The sequence below is a fragment of the Ceratotherium simum genome, chromosome 25, assembly GCF_057802395.1.
Source record: "Ceratotherium simum simum isolate JZ-2026a chromosome 25, ASM5780239v1, whole genome shotgun sequence".
Taxonomy (NCBI): Eukaryota; Metazoa; Chordata; class Mammalia; order Perissodactyla; family Rhinocerotidae; genus Ceratotherium; species Ceratotherium simum.
This window is the reverse complement of record NC_141924.1, coordinates 17423099-17435477: the sequence shown is the minus strand read 5'-3', so window position 1 is coordinate 17435477 and position 12379 is coordinate 17423099. Positions and strand designations below refer to the sequence as shown.

The window sequence follows — 12379 nt, the reverse complement described above, 5'->3', positions numbered from 1 at the left end:
TCGTGGGTGTGAGCCCTGGAACAGCCACCCTGGGCTTCCAGGCCCTCATTTGAATCTTTAAAAACCTGGAATGAGCTGAGAAAGAGGCATGCAAGAACCCCAGCTCAAAGGACAATGTGCTCAAACCCCAGGCTTTCTGGACTCCTCCGCTTGTAGCTGTGGCAGACACTGTTCCCGGTGCCTGCCCAGTCTCCGCGGCTTCCCTGCGCGCTGCTCCCACCCCGCCCACACTCAGAGCCTTCTCGGTCCCACCTGTGCCCGCCAGCCCCGGTCCCAGCCGAGGTGGGACAGATAGGGATGAAGCGCTGTCACCGCATTTGGCTCTGGAGTGCCACAACGAGGCACCGCAGCCCTGGGCTTTCCAGCACCTTGTTCAAGGCCGGGTGTACTTTGATCCGTTTGCTTGCTTGTTTGTTTATGCCAGTTGAGTGGGTTCTAGCAATGGTTCTTAACCTTTTCCCGGCCACGGATCACTCTAGGAATCCTAAGAGGACGTAGGAACCACGCCCCAGAAAAAGGCACATGTGCACACAATTTGACAAATAGCATCAGGGGAGTTGCAGGCTCCTGAAACGGATCTAAGGACCCCAGGTTAAGAACCCCCAGCCTAGAGGCTGAGGAAATTTAGGTAAAGAAGGCTGGACAGAGGGTCCCAAGACCGTGGCTGAGAGCCGATGTGGTGGAAGGATCAGCGAGATCCAGATTCAAATTCTAGTCCTGGTAATAGCCATGTATGAGAATGTGTGTGTACTGGAAGAGGGGAGGATAACACACATCGAGTCATAAGACATGTCATTAAGTAAAACTTAATAAATTATCATCAAGTGCATGCCTGTGTAACTCCAAGTCAAAAGATTAGAACATTGCCAGCACTCCAGAAACCTCCCCCATACTTCTTTCCAATTGTCAAACATCCCAATTCCAGCCCCTACCCAAGGATGATCACTGACTGTTACTGTAATCATCGCCATGTTTTTCTTTATGATTTTACCATCCCAGTGTGCATCCCTAAACAGAGAGAGCATTACTTTTACTTATTTTTGAACATTGTATAAATGGAAGCCTACAATAGGAATTCTTTTGGGTCTGGCTTCTTTCTTTTAACATCGTGTCTGTAAGATTTATTCTTGCTGTTGCATGTATCTGTGGTGTGTTCATTTCCGTTGTCCTGTAGTATTCCTTTCCGTGACTACTATAATTTAGTTATCCCTTCCACAGTTGAGTGGGGCTATTACAAATAACGTTCCTATGAACATTCTTGTACACGTCTCCTGATGGTTTGGGGCTCACTTTTGGAGGCTCTACGTCCATGAGTGGAAATGCTGAACCATACGATATGGTTGTTTGCAACAGAGCAGATAACAGCAAATGGTTTTCCAAAGTGGATGTATCCATTTACACTGTCTACAGCAGTGTATACAAGTTCTTGTTGTTCCCATCCTCTCTCTCTCCCGCATCTGTTTTCCAGAGGCTTCTAGTTTTGGTCATTGAGGCACTTGGACCCCATCTCAGTTGAAGCAAAAAGCAGACTCCTTGGTAGCAGCTCTTGCGCTAAACCCTTGTGCTCCCGACGGCTCCTGTAGGGCCCACAAGGTGGTAAGCTCTGTAACTCGGATCCTGACTAGCATCAGGCCCTTCCTAGGACTGAGAGTGAAAGGGAGAGTCCAGGTTGACCCGCTCATGGAGGAAGTGAGGGCAGGGGAAGGCAGAATGGGCAGACTCAGGAAACTGGACCAGCATTTAGGACATCCGTATCCTCTCTCTGCATGGCCATTAATTAGCTCTGTTCTTGGGTGAACCCCTTAGCCTCTCTGTGCACCTATTTCTTCCTCTGGGGGGAAAAAAACACTAATACCTGCCTACCTCCTAGGTGGGGGCACTTCTGGGCATCACAAAATGATAGGTAAGAAGGGCAGCAGAAAAGAATTTTAAAATTCAAGTCACCTTGTGGTTTGTATTACTTCCTGATTTTGCTAATCAGAGTAATATACAAAACCACCCCTTCCCTTTTTTTCCTGCTATCTATAAAAATTCTGTAATTGATATTTTACTTCTTAGTTCTTCAAAAAGCCTAGCCAGAGCCTCTGGGGCTTCAAGCAGGGGAAGAAAGCCGTTCTTGTGAAGAGAGGATAGCATATATTCCTACTCTGGTCAAGTGTTAATACCCAAAGAGAAGTTCACTTCACCACTCTCAAGAGACAGCTGGAACCCCCTAGTTCCAGCCTGAGGGTTGGGCCCGCAGTGTCACACACTGAGAACTCTTGGGTGAGGATAACCCCATGGGGGCTCTCTAGCAGATGCCACTTTCATCTCAGGAGATGACAGGGGGAGGAAGCTAAATGCATTTGACACAGTAAATGCCAGGCACCATGTCTCTTTGGCACATTTGAAACAGGCTTTATTATCCTCATTTTCCAATGGGGGAAAATGAGTCTCAGGGCAACAAAGCTTTCCCAAGGTAACTTAGCTGGTTGGCTGCAGACTTCGCCTATTTTTTTCCAAACCATTTTGGAACGACACTTTTAGAACTACACTTTCTTGATTCCATACTGCCAGATCAGGAGTCTCTACAAATGGGAAATTTCATCAAGTCGTCAGTCAAGAGCAGATCGGAGAATCTCCCCATAAAAGCTCTGAGCAGCTGTCAAATGCAGGATAGGAGAGGGGCCAACAGTTTTTAGTTCTGGTCCTTTCTGAGGCTTGACTATATTTCCTGCCCTTGGAGGCCATGAGACGCCCCCATATCCTTCCCATACATTGACTTTTTTGATTAAGCAGGGAGAATAGGTTTTGTTTTTGGCAATCAGATGTACCATGATTAGGACAGAAGCAAATCGATCTAGTTCTTTTCTCTCTCACCCTTCTAAACCCTTCCTGGAAGCCTCGGCGATGATATTTATGAAGTCTCAGACACCAAAAATGTCTCCATAGCTGGTCAAGTTGAGGAGCACCAACAAGTTCCTTCACCCTTGTCTTCCTATAGTAACCAGCTCTGCCGGGTACACACCACACTTTCTCCCAGCTGCTTCCTGGATTTACAGGAAGCACAGCCTAGTGGGAGAAGCTTGGGTTTTGGTATTAGAGTGGAGTTCAAATCATGGCTCTACAGACTTGAGCAAGCAGCTTCACTTCCCCGAACTTCAGCGTTTCCTCAGCTGTAAAATGGAAATAATAATCTGTTAACAGTCTGCTAGGGCTGCCATAACAAATACCGCAGGCTAGGTGATTTAAACAACAGAAATTTATTTTCTCATAGTTCTGGAGGCTAGAAGTCCAAGATCAAGGTGTTGACAGGATGGTTTCTTCTGAGGCCTCTCTCCTTGGTTTGCAGACGGCCACCTTCTCTCGGTGTCTTCACATGGTCGTCTCTCTGTGTGTGTCTCTGTCCTAATCTCCTCTTCTTAGAAGGACACCAGTCATATTGGGTTAGGGCCCACTCTGGTGACTTCCTTTTAATTTAATTACCTCTTCAAAGGTCTTATCTCCAAATGCAGTCACATCCTGAGGTCCTAGGGGTTAGGACTTCAACATTAAAATTTGGGGGGCGGTACAGTTCGGCCCATAATACCATCACAAGTTGTTTTTTAAGGATCTTAGAAGGTGAAGTCTGTAAAACAGCCAGCACAGAGAAGGTATAAATAAGGGGTAAAGGCCTCGAGGCTCAGCTCAGCCCACTCACCTGCCCAGGGATTCCAGCGCCACCGCCATGTTTCCCTGGGGCCAGTGAGAAAGCCCTGAAGCACCTGGCAGAGCAGCTCGAGCTGGAGGCGGGGGTGAAGGTCAAGGTCTCGGGCAGCTGCAGAGCGGCAGCAGCACAGCATGCAGAATGCCTGCATGAGTGGCTTGCTGGTCTGCATGCCAGGGGGTAGCAGTCCCTTCTGCGACCCCAGATCTTGGGCCTTGCTCTGAAGACTGTGGGGAAGAAGTTTGGTGAGGAATACCTTCAAGCCTAGAGTGATAAATGACTGCTTCCACGTCACAAGAAAACACTTTTCTCTAGTAGATGACTTTTAGATATTTCAGACCTTTCCTGTGCCCAGGCACTGTAGCCAAAACTCTACAGAAACTGATGAGTCAATTCAAATAAAGAAACTGGGTAAAGGAGTAGATTTTTAAATAATAATATCTTGCTTCTTTTGGTGAAGTGCTTTGCACTTAAGATAAACAAAAACCTTACCGCCAAATATATCAAAATACTTTTTTTTTTTGGTGAGGAAGATTGGCCCTGGGCTAACATCCTTGCCCATCTTCCTCCACTTTATATGGGACGCCGCCACAGCATGGCTTGACAAGCAGTGTGTGGGTGCACTCTTGGGATCCGAACCTGTGAACCCTGGGCCGCCAAAGCAGAGCATGAGAACTTAACCACTACGCCACCAGGCTGGCCCCCAAAATACATCATTTATAAGTGAATTACTGATGTTTCTATATCTGGAATATCATGTATGTTTTAATTACTTTATGTTTACATCTGAAGAAGGAAAACTTTTTTGTTTATTTAAAAATTTTTTAATATTTGTAAGTTGTTGATCCTAAGATTTTTATACTATAACAAAACTTGTTCTTTTCTCATGAATTTACAATTTGTAAATGAAGACAAGCAAGTATAAAATTGAGGGAAAGAATAGGCTTTACTAACAAATGATGTCTTGACTTTTCTAAATGGGAAGGTTGTTTTATTTTTAACACTAAACATGGGAGCTGTTTCTTAGCAAACTTGGAAAGGTTAATGCTGTGTTGTGTATTAGATTCCTCCATCTGGTGTATGAAGCAGATTTGATTTTTGTCTTTTTTAGTTCCTCTACTGTATAGTTGTGGTTGTACTTTTTAAAAAATACTACATTATTTCATACCTTTAAAAAATGTTTGGGGCAGGCCAGGTGGCGTAGTGGTTAAGTTTGTGCAGTCCACTTTGGCGGCCCAGGGTTCGCAGGCCCAGATCCCAGGCATGGACCGCCACATCGCTTGTCAAGCCATGCTGTGGCGGCGTCCCATATAAAGTAGAGGAAGATGGGCACGGATGTTAGCCCAGGGCGGATCTTCCTCAGCAAAAAGAGGATTGGCAACAGATGTTAGCTCAGGGCTAATCTTCCTCACACACACACACACAAAAATGTTTAAAATCTGACCTACAGAACATTGCAAATGGTTAAAAACAAAGTAATGTGAAATATTACAACCTAAAAGAAGTCTTAATGTCACAAATGTTTTACTTCGATGATATGCCTTTGATTTAATTTGGGGCACTTTTAACAGGAATATTTACGTTTGTAATAATCTTTGAGGAGCTTGGAAATAAAATTTCTGCTTAATTGATCCAAAAAAAGTGGTAAATATTACTTTTATTTGAAGCTCAGATTTTCAGGGACAACCTTATTACATATTCTTTCCGGTTGTTCCTATAAATGGTGGGATTATCTGGACAGTCCAATATTTTGGTATCCAGTCTCCAGAACTGAGGCCTCAGGTCTCAGAGTCTGGTGTGGAATCTGCGGTCCTTGCACTCGAGACCTGGCCTCCAGGAAGGGTGCATGGTGGCAGAGGCAGCTCGCTGGTCCCTAACAGAGGAACTTCATCCCCTCCAGGCTTGAGAACCCTGCTCTCCTGTGCGGACTTCTCGGAGCTGTGGCATTGTCCCTGCTGCCCCACAGAGCTGCGATTCAGGCTGCCCGCTCGGCCCTGCCAAGCTCCCGGAGAGTTCTGGATCTTGCCCGGGCAGTCATCGGCCTCCAGCGCCAGCCGTGTGAAAAGAGGCCACTTTACATTTGATACAAAGCGTCAGCTGGTCTCATTCACAGTGCGCGGAACATGCTAAGCTCCGGACGTAGGGCTGGAAAGTGGCGCCTCAACGCGAACTCCCTCTCCTGCCCCGCCATCCACAAGGCTTTCACAGGCCCCGAGGAACACGCAATGGCTTGTCTTTTCCACCCCTCGTCTCCCCAGATGTCAAGAGATGTTGTTGTGGGGAACAGCTCGAGAAAAGCTCTATTCTCCTCACTCCTCCTCACCTGCCAAGAAGCCCCGGCCCACAGGTGCCTGGCGAGGCCAAGGAGCTGCCAGGGAGCGTCAGGCCATTCATGCTGGTTGAGAAGTGGCCTCCTCTGTGCCAAGTCCCAACCTTGGCAGCTCCGTCTGCAAGGCCTGGTTCTCATGCAGCACCTGTCTGCTCAGACCTCAAACCCCAGCTCCCACCCCACGCTTCACACAAACGCAGGTGACCCCGTGACCAGGGCCTCCCTTGGAGCCATGGTTCCTCCTCTGACAAAGCCCGGCTTGTTTGATTCACTGAGTCTCAGGGAGGTCTCGAGTCCCAGAAATAAGTGAAGCTGAGAGACTGATGAACTTATCCAAAGTGCTCTTTTTATAGATGGAGACACTCAGGCGGAGGCAGGAGCAGGACCTCGGAGAGCATCATCCGATCCAGGGGTTCTCAGCCCTGGCTGCAGTTAGAGGCACCTGGGGGAAACCGTAAAAAATGAGATTCTGATTTAAATGGTCTGGCAAGGCTCTCCCCTCAGTGGAGCCTGTGTTGAGAATCCCTGATGCCGTTCAACCCACTTGTTTCACAGACAAGAAAAACTGAGGTCCTGACAGAGGGGACTTTTGAGATTGTTAATCTTGTCCAATCTACCTGTTTTACAGATGGAAAAACTGAGGCCCAGAGAGGTTAAATAGAATCACACAAGGCTCCATAGCTAGTAGGTGATATCTTTTAGAATTTTGGGCAGTTTGACTTTGTCTCAAAATGGTTCTACTTCTATCATATCTAGTTTTATTACCATAAAGCCCTGCTCTAAATCCATCGTGTTCCCTATTGCTCAAGAAATAGAGTCTACATTCCTTAACATGGCATCCAAGGCCCCATCACAACCTGGCCCCCACTTACCTTTCTAGAAGTACCACCTTCATATCCAGGCAAGAGGGATCTCTGCCCTGGTCCCCTCCCTTTAGAGGCCTTCTTCTGGCTGTGTCCCTCCTCATGGGACAAAAAGTCCATAGGGTCTAGGAGACATGCTCACCCGGACCAGTGCACACCTCTTCCTTAGGTCTGTGTTTCTGAAAAAGTTAGTGCTTAGGATGCAACCCCGTAGGCCTTTCTGATTTTTGCCAGATCACTGGTATAAAAGTTATATCTCATTGTTGCTCTTAATTTGAATTTTTTTTTAATTAAAACTGTCTTAGTCCATTCAGGCTGCTATAACAGAATGCTTATAAACAACAGAAATTTATTTCTCACACTTCTGGAGGCTGGATGTCCCAGATCAGGGTGCTGGTACGGTGGGGTTCTGGTGAAAGTCCTCTTCTGGGTTGCAGATGGACTTTTCTTGTTATGTCCTCACATGGCAGACAGAGCAAGAAAGCTCTCTGGGGTCCCTTTTATAAGGACACTAATCCCATTCATGGAGGCTCTACCCTCATGACCTCCTAATATCATCACCTTGGGGGTTAGGATTTCAACATATGGATTTTAGGGGAGACACATTCAGTCCATAACAATTACTAGTGATTTTGAGCAGTTCATCCTATGCCTGTTAGCTTCAGTCAGCTCCAAATCCTCCCACTGACCTACATCCAGCCCACCTTTCTCTAGGGTTCTCCATGAGGACAGCTTGAGAGACCGGGAACCAGTCTGCTGATACCCAGATGCACTATGACGCTGAATAGTGGAGACATCTATGATGCCTCAGTGTTGGCCATTCCTGTCTATTCTCATCTCTTTGGGACGCCATCACCTTCCTTCTTGCCCCCCTGGCTCCCTGCTCTCCAGCTGCACTGGCCACGAACACGCAGAGCCATTCTGACCTCAGGGACTTTTGCCCCGACTCTTCCCTCTGCCTGCACCACTGACATTCTCAAAGCTCTTTCCCTCCCTCGAGTTTGTGCAAATGTCGTCTCATTGGTGACATCTTCTCTGTCCTTTGTATCTAAAGTAGCTCTTTGACTACTTTCTCACCTTAATTTTTCCTCTTAGCACCTCCCCCACCCAATCTGGCCAGTTACGGTATGTATTTACTTGTCTGTATATTTAGGTGCCACACATGTCACTGCTACATTCCAAGAGCCTGGAAGGGTGCCTGGTACATAGTAGGCACTCAATAGTCACGTGTTGAGTTGAATAAATTCTTATCAGTTCCTCCTACCTAGATACATTGACACAACACTTAATTGCAAACATTTATCAGTTCTCTCAGAATAGTTTTTAGATTAAATAAATAAGTCAACGTGGGGAGAGGCATTACAGAATGACAATTACAGAACCCACAAACAGTTGAATGAGCCATGGACTGAGTGGATTTCCTGTAGAGATTCAATTAGTTCCCTGGGGTCTCTGGTGCATTCCCCAAACTGACCGGATCGATATATTTCCAGATCTGGCTTTGAAAAAGATGGAAGTTTCTTCTAAACATGAGATTATTTCCTACAGTTTATATAGCACAAATTACTTTGGTTGTCTTGTATTGCTTCTACGGTTTTTAGTCCTAAACAATATTTTCTTATTTAGCAAAAATATATATTTCCATAAAAAGTGATCAGTTTTTAGGCTTAAAATTTTAGTCCAACACAGTGACAGACAATTAGAAAAGCACCCAGTCACAGTTGCACAAACTCTTTCTAAAAAACTCAACTCCATTTGCTTTCTCTGAAACTTGCAAAAGGAACAAAAAAGTGGTTAGGAAACAGTAGGGCTAGAATTCAGCCACGGCCATGTCTTTCTTAAAAAAAAAAAAAAAAGTCGGTTGGAGTGCCAGTTGTATAGGCTCTGTCCATTGTTTAAAAAAAAAAAGTTTAAACCCCAGGGTGGAAAAACTAACATTGTCACTAGGATATGAAGAAACCATGGTGAAGAACTAGCAACAGCGAGGCCCCGCAGAATGGCCGGCTGCGTCTGCTCCGAGAGCCTTTATCAGCAGCCTTGTATGTTCTATTCAAGACTCTCAGAACGATTGTTGGCATGATGTAGACAAATTGACGCAAATTAGTTTAGCACAGGCTATGCAAAGTTTAAGCTTGTTGAGCAACACACGTGGACCACATAGCAACAGCTCCCAACGTTATGCAAAAGGTGTTGGATGCAAAGCACCGACTGCCAAGCCTCTCCTCTTCCAGGTTGGAAGCAGAATTTGCAAATCACTGGTGGAGGCTGGGGGAGGGAGTAGGGGGGGAAGGAAGCTGGCAACAGAGGCCGGAGCCCCCACACTGACCCTGAAGGCCGGTGATAGTTGAGAAAAATATCTCCTGAAAGTGCCGCTCGCGCTGTCTAAAATCGGCCGCCTGTTATTTCATGGCCACAAATCCTCAAAGGATTGGCCCCCAAAGATTAAGGGGATTCCGCTACTCTGCTCTTTACTTTTGGTTCAAATATCTGAAGACAATTCCTCGGGGGCTAGTGTCACACAGACCCCCTGGAGGGACCTTCTAATTGTATTTACAGTAATTTAATTACAGCAGGGAGAGCTTCAGAAGGCAGGATTTACCAAGATCGATGCTATAGGTGCCGCCGGCAGAGTTTTAATCTGTTAAATCAACAGAGAAATGGTAAAAATAAAGCCACTCCAGAGTTTGGAAAGCACTTCATGGACTTTTTTTCCTTTTTTTTTTTTCGGGTAGGTTGGGAGGGTGAAGGAGACATTTTCCTGAGGTCCGCTGCTTCTCCACTTTTGTTCATATTATTTTATACTCCATGCACACATTATATCTATCTGATCACACACGCACACACACACACACACACACACACGAGTTTGGATATTATAAATGCACCACAGCCGTGTGTGTGTGTGTGTGTGTGTGTGTGTGTGTGTAGTTAAATATATCTCTGGTTAGTTATTCAAGAACTTGGTAGCAGGGGAGCTTCTGGGGAGGACACCTGGGTGAATACAGGGTGGGGTGGGAGGCAGAATTACTTTTAACCTCATTCCCATTCTTTTGTACTGTTGCTTTTTTTTTTTCCAAAACATTTTTACACCAAACATTTAAAACAGTTTTTCAATGAATCCATAAGGAAATTTTTCCTGCAAATATTAAATCACAAAAGTCAGTAACCTGTATACAATTCAGTCCATTTACATCGTTTGGCTAACTAGCTACCTAGCCTCAGCCTGTGTCTTTCCCTTTGGGGGCCTCAGCTTTCCTATCTGTAAAATGGGAGGAAATGGACCAGCTACTCCTGAAGGCCCCTTCCCCTCTGTGAGAGTAATTGACCAAAGTCTGAACACAGCGTGTACTGCTACTGCCATCTAGCAGTCCAACTGGGGCTGTGTGGGTCCACCTTTTCTTGGGCATTTTGAAAGAGGTCTGGGGGCGATTAATGAGAATACAGAATAATCATTGGATATGTGGACAACCTGCAGCCCCCTAAGTGCTTTCTGGAGCAGGAAAGAGTATAAATACATGAATAAATTTAATAGACTAGTTCTCACCCTGTAATATTTGACTAACAGTAAAAACCCTCATCACAATTCAGTGGCCCCAGGAGACTTTGGGGATGCCCTCAGGCTGCTCCAAGTGATAGGTATTTGTTGGGTACCCACTATGTGTGCAGGGCACTGTGCAGATGTGTGTGTGGTGGAATGAGGCAGGAATTCGGTGTCATGCAGCTCAGACACTGCAGCCTTGCAAGGGCAGAGACCAAGGCATTTTGGAGGTGTACTTCCCACTAGCCTATGCATCTCCAGCAGCTAGCATAGTACTGGCACATGCCAGAAACCTCATAAATGCTTGTTTTCGATGAATGAAAGAAAGAATGAACAAATGATCTGGATTGTAATCCGTGTTTCCTGCTTATGAGGGCTTTCTCTTCTCTGAGCCTCCGTTTCCTAGTCTGTAAGATAGAAATGATAACCCTTGCCCCGATTGTGAGCATCCAGTGATATAACAAAGGACAATGGCTCTATCAACTGGAAAATAATTAAAAAAGGAGATGAGGTAGGAGAATCTCCATATTTTGAGGCTTATCAACCATTTACTTTGTATGACTAAGAAAGATATTCTTTTCTCTCCAAATTGATATTTCCATTTGAGAACTAGAAAATGTTTTCTGCAAGAGAAAGACAAACAGGGCATGATTTCACTCATATGTGGAAGATAAACCAACACACGGACAGATAGAACTGTTTGGTGGTTGCCAGGGGCTAGGGGGGTGGGCGGTGGGCACAAGCGGTGGAGGGATGCACTTATATGGTGACTGACTGACACTAATGTACAACAAAAATTTTACAATTAAAAAAAAAGAAATGAAAATAAAAGAAAATGTTTTCTGCTATTTATTCTAAGTTTACTTGACTAGCTAAAAGGGATATTGTGGAAATAACCCAAATTCAGTGTGAAGTACACACAGATTGTTCTCCCTACCTCCTCCCCCAACCCTGCTGTTTCCTGGCAAATGAATAGGTTGTGCTCCTTGTTTTTACTTCATCTGCAGGTTTCCATATATGTAAATTGAAGGAGTCAAATTAGAGAAACTCTCAAGTTCCTCCCTTTGAAAACATTCTAACAAGGAAAGCTATCCAGCAAGGACACTAAGGCTGGCCCAATATTGTGAAGAAACCGTGAGATGCTGCCACCTGTTGGTGAGGCATTAAATTATTTTAAATTTTAAGCCAAGCATAAGTTTAGTACTTAAATATTAACTACAGCCTAATGAATGCCTACACATATTTCAGTAGAAACTCATTACAGTGCCAAGGGAGGAGGTATATTCCCCCAAAGTAATAATAGCACTTAAGAAGCATTCATTCAGTGCTGAGTGCTTCCTGTATTCTCCCACGGAAATCCTCGGTCACTTTATGCCGAGGTTCTTTGATGATCCGCACTTCTCGAATGAGGAAACTGATGGTCAATGAGGTAATAACTTGCCCCAGGTCACACGGGTGGTAAGTAGCAGAGACAGAACTCAAGCCTAGTCCCTTCTTTTTTTTTTCAGTTTTTTGTGTGTGTGTGTGTGAGGAAGATCAGCCCTGAGCTAACATCCATGCTAATTCTCCTTTTTTTGCAGAGGAAGACCGGCTCTGAGCTAACATCTATTGCCAATCCTCCTCCTTTTTTTCCCCAAAGCCCCAGTAGACAGTTGTATGTCATAGTTGCACATCCTTCTAGTTGCTGTATGTGGGACGCGGCCCCGGCATGGCCGGAGAAGCGATGCGTCGGTGCCCACCCGGGATCCGAACCCGGGCTGCCGGTAGCAGAGCGTGCGCACTTAACCGCTAAGCCACGGAGCCAGCCCAAGCCCAGTCCCTTCTAACCCCAGGGCCCAAATATTGACTTGAACATTAACATATGCCCCCAGCAGGTGTATTTCTACAGTGTTGATTTCCTCGCTTCTGACTAGAAAAGTACTTAACATCTTTGTGGAAATTTTATAAATTACAAAGAAGAAAAT

At 45.4% G+C, this 12379-nt stretch overlaps 1 pseudogene; it reads left to right on the top strand.

Moving 5' to 3' along the window:
- Positions 1-674: 674 nt before the first annotated feature.
- On the top strand, positions 675-3909 carry LOC101389744 (guanine nucleotide-binding protein G(I)/G(S)/G(O) subunit gamma-10 pseudogene; annotated as a pseudogene).
- The last annotated feature ends 8470 nt before the right edge of the window (positions 3910-12379 follow it).